Genomic DNA, 18160 nt, shown 5'->3' with positions numbered 1-18160 from the left:
AGGAGTCTGGTGGCACCTTAAAGACTAACAGATTTATTTGGGCATAAGCTTTCGTGGGTAAAAACCTCACTTCTTCAGTTGCATCTGAAGAAGTGAGGTTTTTACCCACGAAAGCTTATGCCCAAATAAATCTGTTAGTCTTTAAGGTGCCACCAGACTCCTGGTTGTTTTTGTAGATACTGACTAACACGGCTACCCCCTGATACTTAATTCAAGCTATCTCCTGGAGCGTGGGGGGAAGAGGAGGGGAGAAAAAGAAAACAAGAGGGAAGGTTTCCTCCCTATAAGGACATCACACAATGAAGTTAAAGCAAACTTGAAACTTCAAATTCACAACAGTGGATAGGGGAAATAGAGGGAACATTTAAAGAAAAATATAATTATTGTAAACATGAAAATACACTTTGAAGATTGACGATCTTTGTATACGCCACATCCAAGTTGTTTCAATTAAAAAAATACAGGTACAAAAGGGAAATCTTTGATTCTGGTTCTCTTGAATGTAATGGACCCCATGAGAAAAAAAAATACATATATGGTCCTTTATTTTGGATGTCAATATCTTTCACCAATTGTGTAGTGTAGAAGAAACATTTAGGTGAGGACTATTTGGATCTTTTGTTTCTAATAGTCCAAAATTCTGTCCTCTGGTAGGAGCATGCCCAAAATGTACACTTTACAAATGCAAGTTTTACAAATCCCGAAGAAACCAGATTTTTGTTTTAAGACCAATTTTAAAAAGTTTAAAAAAAACAAATATGCATTACCCTGAACTCTTTGTAGCATGGACCCTGATAATGAAGTTATAAACAAAAATGACATTAGTTTCATTAAGTTTTGACCTTTGGGGGGAGGGGGAGGAGGATGGGCACAGTTGGGATTCTTACTTGACAGGCTACCTAGCCTTAGCCAGAAGGACTCAAACATTTTATCAAGATTCCAGCTCAGATCTATTTCAAGGTTGGTGAGAGGAACTCCATCCACTTCAAAAGCTAAAAGCCACTGAAAGTAGCAGTGAACTGAGTACCTGTTCAGTTTTACACCAAGTTGACTTCCCTATTGTTATGTCTGTTCTATCTGAACATATAAAAAACTTACCCAGTGACTGTGACTAACTTACTTATCTGGATTATCTTTTCTGCTTCAACTTACACTTTATTAACTTTAAATACGTATATCAGAGAGATAAAGGAATACCTGAGACCAAATTGGTCTCATGGGAGTGAATTGTCTGCAGATTTATTTAAACAGTGTATCGGCAATATTAAGTACCTTTGCTTCTCTATTTGTGTTGGAGAGTTAATGAAATATTTGACATCATTCCTAACTGACATATCAACACAAACCATTGGTTTGTGGATTATACAAGGTATGTGCTAGCACAGCACCAAAGTACACCAAAGATACTAGATGAGCGGCAGTGAAACCCTGTTGTGTTGTAACAACTTAAGGGCACTAATTCAAATTTTTTTTTTTTTAAATGGCAATGGCAGGAGACTCCGCTGTGTCATCATGACTTACCATTGGGGGTCTTCAAAACTTGGCAGTTTGACATTGTATATCCCGGAATTATGAGACACTGTCCTCCACTCCACAAGATGTCTTGGAAAGATTCACAGGAGCTGAGCGATGTAATTGTACCTGCTATTAGCCACTGGATTGTGGAGGATAGTATCCAGCTCCACTCAAAGATCGTGTTAAATGAGACTTCCCATTTTTCACAAAACTGTGGCTCTGCAGCTCCTTAACTCGAGGGTGCAATCTATGACCGTGACACCATATGAGGCTTGGATAAAGGAGGGTGCCCAACATGGGATAGACATACCTGTCGCCCTTTCAATCTGAGAGCTACTATTGACACTTTCATACACACTTGCGGTGCCGTTGCTAAACCTCAGGGCAAGTACCTGTACTGGTAGAATTTTGCTCTAAGAGCAAAGTATAGGAAGTATCTGTGAAACTGTCGAATTGAGAGATGGAAATAAGTATCTTTCAAATATACTTGTGTATCATGAAGCCCTGTATGTTGATGGCAGCTAGTGTTCCTTTGAAAATCTGTCTTGAATTTTTATTTCTTCATAGATCTGTTGAGATACAAGCTGTTCTACAACTGCTCTGTAGCCAACTTTTATTGGACTAGAAACAATATGGAGTAAATGCCTTGTTTCCTCTGAAGGGACGGGATAGGTTCCATTGCTCCCAATCATGGGAGAGCTAGGATGACTGTCTGCATGGCCTGACTCCTCCTCTTCCTCAAAAAAAAAAGTGCACTTAAAACAAAGTCTAAGTCTGAGAGGAACCATACCTTGCAATACTCCCTACCCATATTAGTATTGCTTGTGAAAGCATGCAGGGGGCACATATTCAGATGACATGTTCATTTTGGTTTATTTCTTTCTGTTGTTGGCTCTGAGAGTGGTCATGTCCAAAGGAGAGGGCTGAGATGATGCCTGTCTAGACTTGGCTACCTTTGAACAGCCTGTATAGTGAAAGGGCCACTCTCTAAGGTTAAAAAACAACACAACAAAACCGCCCAGTTAGAAGTGACAATTCCCTGACCACCAAGGAAACAGGCATATTTATCTTTGTTAGTGATGCCAGAATAAATTTTTACTGGTGTACACTGAGGAACCTTCGAGCCTTACAAAATGGTGGCTTGGGGAAGGAAGCGATGACAAAAATTGCGGACCAAAAGGCCTCTAAAAAGCCTACCTATTCTTCTACATCTGAGCTGATGTCCCTCTCCTCATTCAATAGCAATCTTCAAGGGGAATGAGGTGGTGGGGGTGGCGGGGCCTGGCAACCTTCAGAAGAAGCTGGGAACAATAATCTGGACATTAGGGCATGGTGACCTACAGCAGCAAGAAGAAATTACAACCCAATTCTTTAGAAGTCTTAGGTGTGGCAGGAAAAACCTATCCCGCTTTATACTTTTCCACAGAGGAAAGATATAGTCGTAGGTTGCCTTGGGCATCTGTGGTTGTCATAAGAATAGTTTACAATACTCAGCATGCTCTTGACTGAAAGTCTATCCTCTGTCTCCCCAATATATTTTAACTATCTATGTCTCTGATTTGGAGTGCTGGCCTTCTTCCCTTAAGGGAGAATTCCCTTGTGGGAGGCAGCAGGGTAGTACATCCAAGACAAATTGACAATGTCTACAGCGTGGGTCTTTTCTGCCCTGATTTGCCAGGAAGGATCTGTAATGGCCATGCTGTCCAGTGAGGTGGCATAGAAGAGAACGCCCACGCATATCTGGCAGGGATATCACATCACTTTGGCAGGAACAGTCACTATGGTGTTCATGGACTGCTGGTTTGGCAAGTACACAGTTTGAAGCCACACCTGAAAGCACTGAAGGTGGAGCCAGGCATATGGTGTGACATAAATGCAGGAAGCCATATGACCTAGGAGAGTGAGAAATCTTGATAGGTACTCAAGGACTGCTTATGATCTGGTCTATGAGATCATTCATAGTAGGAAACCTTCCCTTTGCAGGTAAGCCCTTTCTGTGACTGAATTTAAACTAGTCTGCATAGGAGTGAGGGTGAACTTTTTGGTGTTTATGCTGACCCCCAAAGAGAAGTTGCAGCATTGTCAAAGTTGATGCATAAGCCTCTTGGTGTGACTTGGCAACAAGAAGCCAATTGTCAAGTTAGGGGAAGACCATGAAACCACAGCATTTGATATAGGCTGCTACTACAGAGAACACCTTGGTAAAGACCCTACGGGCAGTAGCAATGCCAATAGGGAGTCCTTTGTATTGAAAGGGATCAGAGTCCAGTATGAATCCGAGAAAGAATCTGTGAGCGGGATGAACGTCCACGTGAAAGTAGGCATCCTTCTTGTCAAGAGCTGTAAACCACATCTTTTTCCAAGGATAGAATTACAGATGCCAATGTGACCATGTGAAACTTGACTTTGCAAACAAAAAAATTGAGATGGCAAAGACCAAAAATTGGTCTCCAACTGGCCTTCTTTTCTGGTATCAGAAATTAAGTTGAGTAAAAACCCCTCCCTTTCTACTGAAGAGGAACTCACCCTATGGGCCCCACTGTAAGAGGGATTCAACTTCTCGTTTGAGAATCTTCTTGTGAGAGTGGCGCCCGAAAAGGGCTGAGAAAAGAAGTTTTGAAGGGTGTAGGGAAGTATGCTATTGTATAGCCAGAATGGATGATGTTCAACACCCATTTGTCCATTGTTATTGCACTTTAGTTGTTGAAAAAGAGTGGTACACAACCCCCAAAAGATGCCTGGGGATGGGGTCAGGTGTGGACAGCTAACTCTAAAAACTATCGATAAAACTCTAAATGCTATTTACAGATGTCTACATATATGTTCACAGAAAAAGGAATAAAGCTGAAGCTTTGGACACTGGAGGTTCCAACACAAACCATGTGGTTGTGAAAGGGAACTGGAGAAGTGGTCAGTCTGCCCTGCCTTTTAACTTCTTGGTCGAAGATACAAGGGGTGCTAGGGTGCAAATGCAGACCAACAGACACTGCTTTCAAAACTCTGTCTCCAGGGGCACATAGCGAATGCATACCCACTGTGCAATACCCACAGGTACTAGCACTCAAAGAAGATTTGTTACTTGTCCTGTTCAATCTGTCAGTGCCCTAAGGACTAATTCTGTGGCTACATCATTTGGCATTTTTCAAGATGGCAAGGAATCCGGTATCACACTGAAGCCAGGTACTCAACATTTTTTCCAGTCTCTCTATCATGCTGGGCTTGGTTCCAGTTGCCTCTTGTCCTGCAACTTTCCCCACAAGGGGGAGTTAATTTAAATTACAATGAAAAATCCTAGCTATTCCAAGCAGCAGCACTTGGAGAGCAAAAGACTGAATCCTGCTTACAGCAAACAAGTAGTGGAGACAAAAGCATAGACTAACAAGCTAGAAAGCATGGAGATCAGGGAGAACCAGTTGAAGTCAGATACAGGCTCTCAAGGTCCCTGGGCACAAAGGCAGGCGGTGGTTCCAGGCTAAGTAATTTAGAATATATTTATATTGCAAAAGACCACCCACATCACTGCCAATACTGGCCCAGGTCAGCTGAATCAGGCTCACGGGGCTATAAAATTGTAGTGTAGACATTTGGGCTCAGGTTAGAACCCAGGCTCTTGAGACCCACCCCTTCCCTCACAGGGTCTGAGAGCCCAGGCTCTAGCCTGAGCCCAAAACATCTACACTGCTATTTTTAGCCCCACAGCCCAAGTCAGCTGACCCAGGCTCTGAGACTTGGGGCTGCAGGTCTTTTATTGCAGTGTAAACATACCTCTAGACACAGCTCAATAGTCTGGAGAGCATAACAAACACCCCTCCTTGAAGACAAAGTGAACAGCTCCTTAAGCACTTATCTATAATGTGTATTGGAAAAAAGCTGTGTTATCATAGAGCACTTCAGTGGAGTGACATAGGTTGGAGGTCTCAGAACCATAACATCCTCATGATTTCTAAGAATTATATGGGTGGCAGTTTCTTAACTCAGAGTATTGTATCCAACACAGGGGAATTCTATACTAGACCTTGTCTTGGCAGAAAAAGAGGAACCGATCACAAAGCTAAATAATTAGTGTTGCCTTACTTGCTTACATTTCTTGCATGCAAACAAAATAAAGCCCAAATGAGTAACATAACTGGTGCTTTAGAAAGAACGAATTTCACAAAGGTGAAGATTCTGAGCCAAATCAGTGGACAGAAATAATTTCAACAGAAAAACATGAATAATAACTGGGAATTGTTTAAGAATGTTTTACTAGATGCCCAAAAGTCCACAACCCCACACCTAAGAGATAGCAGTTGTTAAAACAACCACCTAACTTAGAGGGAAGGTCGAAATCGCTATTTTTTAAAAAATGGAAAAAAGGGGAAGTTGATAGTAGTGAATATAAATTAGAAACTAAGAATTGTAGAAAATTAATAAAGGAAGCAAAAGGACACAAAGAAAACTATATGGCGTTAAGGGCAATAAGCAGTTTTTGTTTTTCAGTATATAGTGAACAAAAGGAATCCTAACCATGGTATTGCTCAATTTACAAGATGGAAATGGTAGATTTGTCAATAACAATGCGGAAAAGGCAAAAGTACTTAAATATTTTTCTTCTGTATTTGGGAAAAATGCCAGATGTATTCTTATGATAATGAAATACTTCCCATCCAGTAATAATTCAGGAGGATGTTAAAAGAGCAGCTATGAAAGTTAGACATTTAAAAAAATAAATCAGTGGGCCTCAGTAACTTGCATCTGAGAGTTTTAAAAGAGCTGACTGAGGAGCAATCTGGACTATGACTACTGATTTTCAATAGGTCTTGGAACACTGGGGAAGTTCCAGAGGACTAGAATAAGTTAATGTTGTGCCAGTATTTAAAGGAATAAACAGGATGACCCAAGTAATTACAGGCCTGTCAGCCTGACATTGATCGCAGGAAAAATAACGGAATGACTGATATGGGACTTTATTAACAAAGAATTAAAGGAGGACAAGAACAGTGAATGCCAAACAATGCGGTTTTATGGAAAATAGAGCCTGTCAAACAAATTCGATTTTTTTTGACGAGATTACAAGATTGGTTTATAAAGGTAATAGCATTGATGTAATACAGGTTTTTGTAAGGCAATTGACTATATATTGATCAAGAAAACTAGAATGATACAAACATCAACATGGCACACATTAAATGGATTAAAAACTGGCTAACAACCGATAGGTCTCAAAATGTAATTGTAAACAGGGAATCACTGAGAAGGCGTGTTTCTATTGGCATCCTGCAAGGATTGTTTCTTGGCCCTAAGCTGTTTATCATCATCAATAACTTGGAGGAAAACAAAATCATTACTGATAAAATCTGCAGATAACACCAAGACAGGGTGAATGGTAAATAAAGAGGGCAGGTCACTGATACAGAGCAATCTGGATCACCTGCTAAGCTGGGCACAGGCAAACAATATACATAAAATTATACATCTAAGAACAAAGAACGTAGGCCTTACTTACATAATGGGGCACTCTATCCTGGATAGCAGTTACTCTGAAAAGGACTTAGGTAGAAAGTCAGCTGAACACAAGCTTCCTGTGCGATGCTGTGGCAAAAAAGAACTAACATGATTCCCGAACATATAGATGGGAATATTGAGTAGGTCTAGAGATATATTATATTACCTCTGTATTTGGCAATGGCTACTGGACTACTGTATCCAGATCTGACGACTACAATTCAAGGAGGATGTTGATAAAGTGGAGAGGGTTCAGAAAAGAGCCACAAGAATGATAGAAGGATTGGAAAACATGCCTTACCATGGGCCTCAATCTACTTAGCTTAACAAAGAGAAGATAGAGTGATGAATTTAGTCTATAAGCACCTATATGGAACAAAAGTTTAACAGTAGAGGGCTCTTTAATCTAGCAGACAAAGGTATAACAAATTCCAATGGCTGGAAGTTGAAGCTACACAAATTCAGATTCAAAATACATCTCTACCCCGATATAACGGGACCCGATATAACACAAATTCAGATATAACGCAGTAAAGCAGTGCTCCGGGGCTGGGGGGGGGCTGCGCACTCCGGTGGATCAAAGCAAGTGCGATATAACGCAGTTTCACCTATAACACGGTAAGATTTTTTGGGTCCCAAGGACGGCATTATATCGAGGTAGAGGTGTATGGTGCAATTTTTTTTAATAGTGACAATAATTAACCATAAAAAATACTTCCCAAAGGGTGAAGCAGATTCTCCATCACTAGTAACTTTTAAATCAAGATCAGATGTTTTTCTAAAATATATGCTCTAGTTCAAATAGGAATTCGGGGAAATTCTCTGGTCTGCATTATACAGGAGGTCAGACTAGATGATCACAAAGGTCCCTTCCAGCCTTAAAAATCCATGAAAATAAATGGCAGTAGAAAACAAGTTTTACATCTATCAATGCGTATTTTCAACCATAGCTGTGGGTATCTGTGTGGGAGAGATGGGATGGGAATGAGGATATTTCATGGCAACAGAATAAATTAGCATTGCTGTGAAATCTGGGGTTGCTGCCACAGAGTTCAGTCCTACAGTGCCACTGTGTACAGAGCCTCAAACATACTCACACATGGGATCAAGTTTGCAGAAAGCACTGAGGAACATTCTTCAAAGATGCAATAGTTTAACTATAGTAGAACCTCAGAGTTACAAACACCAAAGTTACGAAATGACCAGTCCCCACACACCATGTTTGAAGCGGAAGTGTGCAATCGGATGGCTGGGGGGGAGGGGGAGGGGGAGAAAGATAAAAAGCAAATTAAGTACAGTACCTTGTTAAACTACTAAAGAAAAATAAAGGAGAAATGTAAAAGGTAAGGCAACTGTTTCTAAGGTAAGGAAGCTAAGGTCTATGCTTATTTCATTTAAATTAAGATGATTAAAGCAGCATTTTTCCTTCTGCTGCATTAAAGCTGCATTAAGTCAATGTTCAGTTCTAATTTTTTTAAAGAACCGTAATGTTTTGTTCAGAGTTACGAACAATTTCCATTCCCGAGGTACTCGTAATTCTGAGGTTCTATTATTTTTGAAGGGGAGGATTATTAATTACTAATAAAATGCTTGTATTTTGACAAAAAAAGTTACTATTTCTGCCTTCAAAAATCCCCAGGGAAACTCAGACCACACATTTTAAAGATCCTGATTTTTTTTAAAGAATTTAACTTCTCTAAGCAGAAATACATTGCCTTGTACTTAGCATCCTGACAACTTTCTTTTATCTTGAAAGTACTAATTGGTGATTTTCATTAATATTTTTCAAGCACATTCAGTTTCTCTTTCTACTCTAATTTGGTCGTTTTTTATTATAAAAACTACTGGCAAATTATTTGTGTATACAATTCAGTGAGAATTTATAAGGGCAACATTCCTCTTCCATAAAAATGAAATTCAGTACATTTACTTTTCACTGAAGTATTTTCTTCCATTTCCTCCCCTCCCACCCCCTCCAATAATGGGGTCCCCTAAACTAGGTCATCTGCCAGCCAATGCATCACAAAGACTGGTATCACATTTTCTAGCTGCTGACACAACTGCAAGAATTGGAAAACACACTTTTTAAAAAGGCATATTTATAATGGAACATTAAGTTATCTTAATTGGTTCTTGGAATCTAAACTACTTGCATAGGGTGATCAGCCGTCCCATTTTAAGCCCTCCTGCAAGTGTCCTGACTTTTTCTTAAAAACGGGCAAATTGTCCCGTATTTTCTGTCTCCCCGCCATCAGTACTGGCAGTTCCTGCTGCTGGCCGGATCCCTGCTCACCAGACGCCTGCCCACCAGTGGTGAGTGGGGGGGTCCAATGGCAGATAATGGGGGTGGGTGTGCAAGGCTTGGGATAGGTCAAAGATGCAGCACGCAGGGCCGGCTGCTCCCCCCGCTGGTCCATCAGCGCAGCCCTTGTCAGCTCTCAGGCCCCACCCCCCGTCCCGTTTCTGGCTGGCACTGGCTATGTGCTGCTAGCTGCAGTGGCTGGTGTGTGGGGGCAGGCAGCAGCCAATTAAATGTTACCTCTGCTGCCTACCACGTGCTCCCCCTCTCACTGTCCTCTCCATGCTTTTCCCCCTCCCCCCCGCCCCGCTGCTCCTCCATATTCCCCACCCACCCCCGGCGGGCTGCATTCTGCTCCCACTGCGGTGCGGAGAACCATCCCCTGGTCAGAGTGCTCAGCTCACCAACAGCCTGGCCAACAGGCTCCTTCCTTTGCCCCCAGTCTCTGGCTGGGCTGGTGCCCTGGGAAAGCCCAAGACACTCCAGCCCGGGGCACTGACTAGGAAGAGCCGAGCCCTGCATGTGCCAAAGCGCCGCACAGCGCTGGGGAAGCCTCTCCGCCCCTCAGCGAAGCTCTGGAGTGGCGGGGGAGGGAGGGGAAGCAATTTCCAGCTTCTTTGCACCCCAACCCTGCAGGCTGCACAGCAGCCCCCCAGGCAGGGGCTTAGCTCTTCTGCCCCCTTCCACCGCAGGTCCTGCCCCAGGAAATGTGGGGCTGCTCCATCCTGTCCCCTAGGCACCCTTCTGTGCTGAGCCACTTCTCTGGCTGGGTTAACTGAAGCCCCAACAGTCAGGTTCCCTGGGCCCTATTGCACAATACATCCTTAGGGCTTAACCCCTTCCTGTCCATGGTTTAACCAGGGGACAAGAGGTGGTTGGGTTATGTCTATGACCAGCAGCAGCCTGGAGGTGTTAGTTGCCTTTTAACACTGTGCAGGCAGGAAGGGACAAGCTGCTTCCAGCCACAGGGGAGGGGAGGGGGCAGATTGGCACTGCAAAGACACTGGCCAGGTCATTCCTCCCCCTTGCCGCTGAAAGCAGCTCCTGTCCCTTCCCTCCCACACAGTGCGTAAAGGCTGCTGCTGGCCACATTCTGGCGTGAACCCTGACAGAAATCTGGGGAGGGGAGGCATGTGACCCTGCGTGGCACCCCCCACTCCACCCCAATGTGTTGCCTCGGGAACACGTGGTACCAGGAGAGGCAGGTCCATCCTGGGGGCCCAGCCAGGCATGGAGGGCAGAGAGTGCCAATCAGTGAGGGTTGGGTTGGATCAGTCTGTCATCCCCCTCTTTTAAGAGAGAGGTGTACGGGAGTGTCTATGTGTCACCTCTCTCCATGTGAGCCCTAAAGCCTTAAAGATAAGAAGGTAAATTTAAATAATGCAACTACTTAGTATTTCTTTTTAACAGGGGCTTAGTTAATTTGATGTTAATTTGAACGTTTGTACTGCATAGTTCTGACTGACTGCTGTAGAACCAATTTAAATACAAGAAATTTTACCATTCAGCATAGGGAAATATGGTCACCCTATACTTGCCTGTTACAACAAAAAGTGCTACTGAAACTTCAGTTTCAGACTTTTAAGCTAAGATTAAGTGCTTACTTCCTGAACCTTACTAAAAAAAAAGGCACCAACTTTTTTTTTTTTTTTTTTTTTTTAAATTTTCATGTTTTAGGACATTACAACTTAATAAAAACGTATTTTGTGCAACACACACAAAAGACTAAGTACACATTGGCATCAAGTCTTCAGTAGTAGATAAGTGATTAGCAAGCCAACATTTAAGCCACATAGCCAGTACAAGTAGACAAAAACGATTATACTGAAACAGAAGATTTAAGTTCCCAATTAATTATAACTGACACAATAAACCTCTTCATTCTACTCANCACTATAAGTTGCTCAAATGTAACTGAACCAGTTTAACTATAGTAAAAGCTGTGATATCTGGCACTTAATCAACTGGAAATTGACCGGCATTTCTCTATCTCCCAAAACAAATCTTCAATCTAGTAACCAGGACTACTATACTGCCCAGGAGGTTATGCAATTGCACATTCTGCACTCTACTTCTATGCAAAAGAGGCAAAAGACAAGTAAGCAAGCTGATATCAGGGATTTATTCAAAAATGCAGCTTCCACGGTGTGTCATAGGGTCATTACAGATTCAGCCCAATCTCCTACATGTACAGTGATAATTGATGTTGATAATGATGACCAGAGGCATTGCAAGATCCTGAAGTGACTTCTGAATCATCAAAGATAAAATTATGTTCAGTATAGTTTTAGTGTTACTTTTTTTTAGTGATCTGGGTGTACGCCCATAGTGATATGCAGTGTCATAAAATAACTTACTGTATAGAAAATTTTACCCGTATACACATAAGTGCTTCAAGAAACCAACCACTCTGCAGTGCAGTATTACTACTGGATTGGTGAGTACCTGTACACTATTTTATACTTTATTCATTTTATTGTATTTTAATTCTTTGAAAATTGGTATTCCATTGGTAAGTATAACTCAGTTAACTGGAATTTTTTATTAACCAGCACTCCCATTCCCACAGCATGCCGGATAACAAAGCTTTTACTGTACTAGAAAAAAGTTATAGGCCTCAAAAAAAATCAAGGTAGCGTTAGCTTCCCTAATCGTAATTTTATCACCTTTGGGTGGGTACCTACTGCTTCCTCCATCTAACTACTGATAAGTAGCAGCAAACAACTTCCAGAGAAGTATATGTATTAATCTTCAAAAGCAATGTAATAATTATTTAAATTATAGGATTACCACCAAGAAGGCAGAGGGAAAGTAACCAAATTGGTCTGTCAAACTGGGCGTGTCACTTGCAGGAGCAACTTCTAATCTTCCCATTGGACGAAGCTGTGAAGGTGGTGTATGGTGCAAAGGGACCATAAGTCTACTTGTGCTACCATAATCCCTCTTTACTTACAATTGGCTCCTCAGCAGTCTGAGGAAGCTTATTTCCATAACTTTTTCTTCGAGAAGTGAAACAAGAGTGAGGTTGGGTCAAGAGTGCTCCTAAAGAGAAGTTTGTGACATGAAATCAGGGAACTCTTCTGGCAATTCATGATGAAACCATGAAGATACAGTACCAGCATTGCACCGCACATAAGGACCGCTACAACCTTGTAAAAAGTAAGCCTTCACTAAAAGGTCATCTAGATAGTAGTGTACCTGGATGGTTTCCTTTCTCTGGCTGACTATCAAAAATAACCATTAGATTCATAAACACCTGTGATGGGTGTAAAAATCCCACACTGGGGAACAAGGGGTTAAGGGGCAGCTCTGGTCACAGGAGGCTCCACCCAGCCACACATGCTGGGTGTGCTCTCAACAGATGTGTAGCTTAAAAGGGCGCAGCACAGCTCAGTCATGGCAGTTTGTGCAAGGGAGCAGACCCGCAGTGACAGCTCTATGGGCATCCAGCAGGAATCTCATATTGCCATGGAAGCCAACCTCAACTCAGAACTACTAGCCACCACAGAAGAGACAACGGAGTAGCTGCTCCTAAGTGGGGAAGGCAATCTCTTGAAGAGGGTACTGTGCAGACCATAAGCCAGGCTTTCACTTTGCCTCTGGAGAGGCCAGGATATGGTAGAAGTAACCCAGGGAATAAGCTGGACGATACCCTAGCCCAGATCACACACCTGAATTGCTTGCCTCAGGGCCCTGGGATGGAACCCAGAGGAGTGGGAGGGCCCAGGTTCCCATTCCACCAACTCCCCGGACTTGAAACACTATGTACTACTGACAACCCCCTGGACCTGAACCACTAGGTGGTATTGCTGACCACTGTTCTGACCAGTAAAGAACATGGTCTAAGGAGACAATTCCCCATCACAACACCCAAGAAGCAGATACCAGCCCAAAAGGCATTGCTTGCAACTGGCAGTTTGTCTCTTGGCTTGCGAACCACAGGAAGCATTAGTGGTGTGAACATATTGGAACATGCAATAGGCTTCTTTTAGGTTGGTAGAATGCACATGCATGCACATCCCCAAACAAGCAGGGTTATTTCCAGGATTAATGAGCTACATCCTCAAGGTATCTTGAAAATAGGGCTTGAAGAAGCAAAGCTAATCAAAGGTGTTAAAATGCATGACTGGAAGGGGCCAGAAGGGGAGAATAGAAAGAGATTTTCCTGAGTCAAATAGGCTGTTCAAATAATTTAAATCTGGGGTGGTCAGTGAACACTTGGAGAAACTGGGCAGTTTTAAACTAGGATCCCCTGTTTGGAGAAATCCAAAGATGTGGATGGGAGGCAAAAAGTAGTGACATGCCCACAACTGTGCCCTGCCTGGGACATTTTTGGCAAAAGGATACTCTAATCTCATAAAAAGAACAGGAGTACTTGTGGCACCTTAGAGACTAACAAATTTATTTGAGCATAAGCTTTCGTGGGCTACAGCCCACTTCATCCCACAGCTTATGCACAAATAAATTTGTTAGTCTCTAAGGTGCCACAAGTACTCCTGCTCTTTTTGTGGATACAGACTAACACGGCTACTACTCTGAAATCTAATGTCATAGTGACAGTTTGGAAGCCAAGGTTTCCCAATAGCACACATTTTCTCCCCGCTTCTAGTACTAACAGCCAAATCAGTAAGAAGATATAGTTTGAGGGGCACTGTATCAACAGGGAGAGATGAGTTACTAGAATACTAAATAGCGAGAACTTGTTCCCAGATCGTTAATTTGGCCCCAAAATGACAATGTCATTTGTTGACAGTGCAGCCCGTTGATCTTACTGCTGGGTTTGGCTACACCATTACAATTGCTTAGAAGCGCTGTGAAAACAGCTCCTGTATTAAGAACATCCAGCACCTTCCTCTGCTGTTCCAGAAAAGAACTCTCTCCCCCTACCAGACTGCAGCTAAGCATAGGGGAATGGAAGATGCGGGTGGTGGTGGGGGAACTGAAGAGATGGCACTAATAAGAGCTCTGAGAGGAACCTCTCTGCCTTCCCAAAAGCAGCCTATGTCAATGGTTAGGACAGTGAAAAATCATCTCCTGCTTATTCTACTAAACTTGGCCATCTTTTGTTAAACCTTTGCCCAACTTTCAGTTGGCTCCTCTTTCTGTCTATTTCATCCACTGTTTATGCACTTTCTGGAACAGAGATTGTCTTGCCTGTTTGTTTGTTTTCAGTGCCTAGCACAACAAAAACATGTTCCTCTGTGGGGGTTCCTAGATCGCACTATAACACAAGTTACTATGAATAATAATACACGGTCCTGACAGGCCAAAGGGAGCTAGAGCTGGCAAACATAAAAATCCAAGAAAGGACACTCTGAGGAGGAGCCAAGAGAGTGGGAATAAAGTGAACAAATTAATCGGTATCTAGACTGAGGGAGCTGGAGAAAGACATTTCTTGTCCTCAGTGAAAGCAGCACGGAAAAAAATATGGAAAAAATACACCCTGTTGTAGTTAATTCACCATTAAGGCAACAAAATCTTTATTGGTGCATTGGTACTTTTTTCATATTATTTAAGAACAAGAGTTCTGGAGCCAAGATCTATTGAACTCTCACCTAAACAAACATGAGAATCAAGAAACCAATCACATGTGGCTAAAATATATTATAATAGATATTTTATATAGCTACTAATTAGGCTACTAGTGGACATAATTACAGAGAGCCATTCCCACAAGAAGGAAAATTAATTTATCTTCATCTGGTGCCTAATACATTTCTGACCTCTGAAGCATTTAATCAAAGGCTGGTGATCAGTATGTGAAGGTTTTTTCCAAAGAGTGATGCCAATACTTAGCCTCCAGTCAAACTGGAGCACAGAAAAGGCTTAACAGCAAGAAGAGAGTAAAGGTTGATGGACCGCAACTTCTGAGTTTACAAGTCAGATGCATAGGAAGGACTAGACAGCAGTAACTAAGAAAAAAAAATCAAACAGCAAATCAAGTTAAATGTCAATCCTCATCTAAGTCATAACTCAGTTCAAAATTACTAAACTAAAAATCAAAAGACAGCTAGTCATATTTCTAAGCTTTGAGAATCAGTCCTAGTCAAACACTGAGTCAAGCAGGTTGTAGCAAACTTATCCATTCAAAATTTCTCTTCAGCTGCTTGCTAGAAAGATCAGACCTTTTAGTAGAAAATTGCACAAAGGTTATGAAGCAGCATCTAAATTTAGAAGCAGACATATTTTGGCTAACCCCAAGGCACATTTTAATCTCCAAAACTTGCGGTTACAAATCATAGGTGCAATAGTTTAAGCCATCATTAACTGGTTCCAAAAGCTAGAGAGCTGAAATTACTATTGAGCAGTAGATTATCTAATCGCCACCACGAAGTAGTTTGCACGTCCTTAGCTCGAATTTTATTAGCAAAACCAGTTAACAATACTCCCATTTTCCCCACTACACAAGGGGGAAAAAAGACTAGTCAACTCATTGTAACTACCAACAATATATAAAGTAATGGACCACTCAGTATAAATAGTAATAACCATAATGAAAAACAAGCTTGCTTTGTTTCCTAATTTCAGGTCAACACAAAAGCTGCTGTTTAAGATATTTAGACACTTGCTACTCGTGAAATGCATGTTATGGTACAAAGTGTTTCCACAACCTGATAGAGAACAGGTAGTTCCTTTATATATTTAAGATATGTTTGCATAAATATGTACAATTAGTGACCAAGTTATTGGTTTGTTTCCAAACCTTGATTTTTATGTAAACAAAATAATTAGCCAGATAGACAGTAAAGTAGGTTTGTCAGTTTTCTAGACTAGGGAACTGAAGACTGTGCAGACAGGACTGTGCTCCTATCTAATGGTCTGATAAAGGACTGTACACTACCACTTGAAACACAGGTTCAGAAGCAATCTTGTAGATCTTACCTGGCCAGATAAGATAGAAGTATTGAGCAAAATGAGGCTTTCAGTCTGGGGGAGGTGAAAGAATTGAAAATTACAAATATTGAGACACGAATTCTATAGTGTGGATCAGCACAGGCAACTTCATGAGACAGTAACAACTTCAGTAGCCATAACTTGTTGTCACATGCTTCACAGTCTTGTAGGGAAAAATAATTATAAATACTCCCTCATACTTTTTCAGGCTAAGTTTTTGACCAAGATTGAAAAGGCCTTACACATTCAACTCAATAACACTTCTCTGCATCTGTAACATGATAACTTTTGAACACCACATCCACTCAATTCCAAGATCCCAGGGAATGTTCTAGGCATCAATGGCCAGAACCCTACTGATTATATTTGGGGGGGGTGGTGGTGGTCAGAAAATGGAAAGAGATAAAATAGGGACACATGAAGCCCCTGCTGACTTGTTAGCATAGCCACAGCTTCAAGCACCTATGTAATTGTCTATAGATCATTCAAAACAACTGCATTCACGGTACCCATTAATGTCTCCCATAATCTCCCCCTGCCAAGAGTTCTGTGTGTTCCTCCATTCCCCCTGCTCCCATACCAGGGTCCCCCATTCTCCTCCCAATACCAGAACCTCTGTTTACACTGTCAATCCCACTCCCCCACTATGCCCTCGATGACAGGGGCTCTGTGTCCCTCCTTCTGAGGTCCCTCCATCTCCCCCCAACAAGGAGACGGGAAGCTGCAAGGTGTCCGGGAGACGGGGGGGGGAGAAGATGGGAGGGGTGGCATAAAGGAGCTTGTGGGTGGAATGCAGGGATGCAAAAAGCCCCTGGCATGTACAATAAGCTCAGCATACACAAACTAAAGCCGGGGTCTCAAACACGCAGCCCGCAGAGTTATTTCCTGCGGCCCGCCATAGCTCCCCTCACCTCCCACCTCCGTCCCCCCAAGCACGCCGCATCCCCGCTCCTCTGCCTACCTCCCAGCACTTCCCGCCGCCACACAGCTGTTTGGCGGCGCTTAGGACTTTCCAGGAGGGAGGGGAGAGAAGCAGGGACGCAGCGCGCTCAGGGGAGGAGGCGGAGAAGAGACAGGGTTGGGGAAGGGGTTGGAATAAGGGCAGGGAGGGGGCAGAGTTGGGACAGGGACTTTGGGGAAGGGGTTGGAAGAGGCAGGGCAGGGGCAGGGCCTCATGGAAGGTGTGGAGTGGGGACAGGGGCATGGGGGGAGGGGGGCTTTTGTATCTTTGTATGAAAAAGGTGTCAGTAATGCGGCCCTCAGGCCTATGTACTAGTCCTCATGTAGCCCGCGTGGTGATTTGAGTTTGAGATCCCTGAACTAAAGTATGAGGAGTGCTCCTGCACACACACTATTTAAGGCAAAACAAAACTGCATATGCAAGCATTTAGTACCATCTTCAACTTCTACATATCCCTTAAGTTTTAGTTTCCTAGTAAATGTATTTTAATTATCTACACAATTTACTAATAGCATGTGCTGTTCCCCAAATGCTTCATTATATTGAAAGTTTGTCATCACTCCCCTGCATACACATTATTCTGCAGGGCTGACACTGGAGGCAGTTAGCGAGAGAGGCACTGCACATACATTTAAAAAAATTGTGAGTACCCTAAAATTAATACTTCAATTACCTCCTCCTGATCACAGACTCATGGGCAGCACTATGATGAGAATCAGGGAGTTCTCATTGTTCCCTTTGTATGGTCCCAGTGCAATCTTACAATCTAGACAAAAGTTTCCAAGTATCACACAGCTCATGGGTCTGAATTGGGCCTAGTAATCTACAGCAGTCGTTCACAACCTCTTTTTTACTCCAGGGCCCCTAAACTTAAATAGACAAACCTGCAGACCCCCAATCAGAGGCAATGCATGGGGCAATGGGGGGACACGGAGTCATGTGTCGTCATCCCCCAGATTTCTACCTTCCTTTTGGCCCTGCTCTCTAAAGTGCTGATGTATGGCATG

At 42.6% G+C, this 18160-nt stretch overlaps 1 protein-coding gene across 3 annotated transcripts in view; it reads right to left on the bottom strand.

The window, feature by feature from the left end:
- The window catches only part of FAM117B (family with sequence similarity 117 member B), a 93070-nt gene that overhangs the window by 60473 nt on the left and 14437 nt on the right, over positions 1-18160 (bottom strand). The window contains exon 1 of one of the 3 annotated variants that reach the window (XM_034785830.1): positions 7001-7109. The exons of the other annotated variants lie outside the window; for them this stretch is intronic. The gene's annotated coding sequence lies outside the window, so the exon portion shown is untranslated. Of the gene's footprint in view, positions 1-7000; positions 7110-18160 lie in introns of those variants that run through there. 3 annotated transcript variants of the gene reach the window in all.

This window comes from Trachemys scripta, chromosome 11 (assembly GCF_013100865.1).
Source record: "Trachemys scripta elegans isolate TJP31775 chromosome 11, CAS_Tse_1.0, whole genome shotgun sequence".
Taxonomy (NCBI): domain Eukaryota; kingdom Metazoa; phylum Chordata; order Testudines; family Emydidae; genus Trachemys; species Trachemys scripta.
This window is presented reverse-complemented; position numbering and strand designations above follow the sequence as displayed.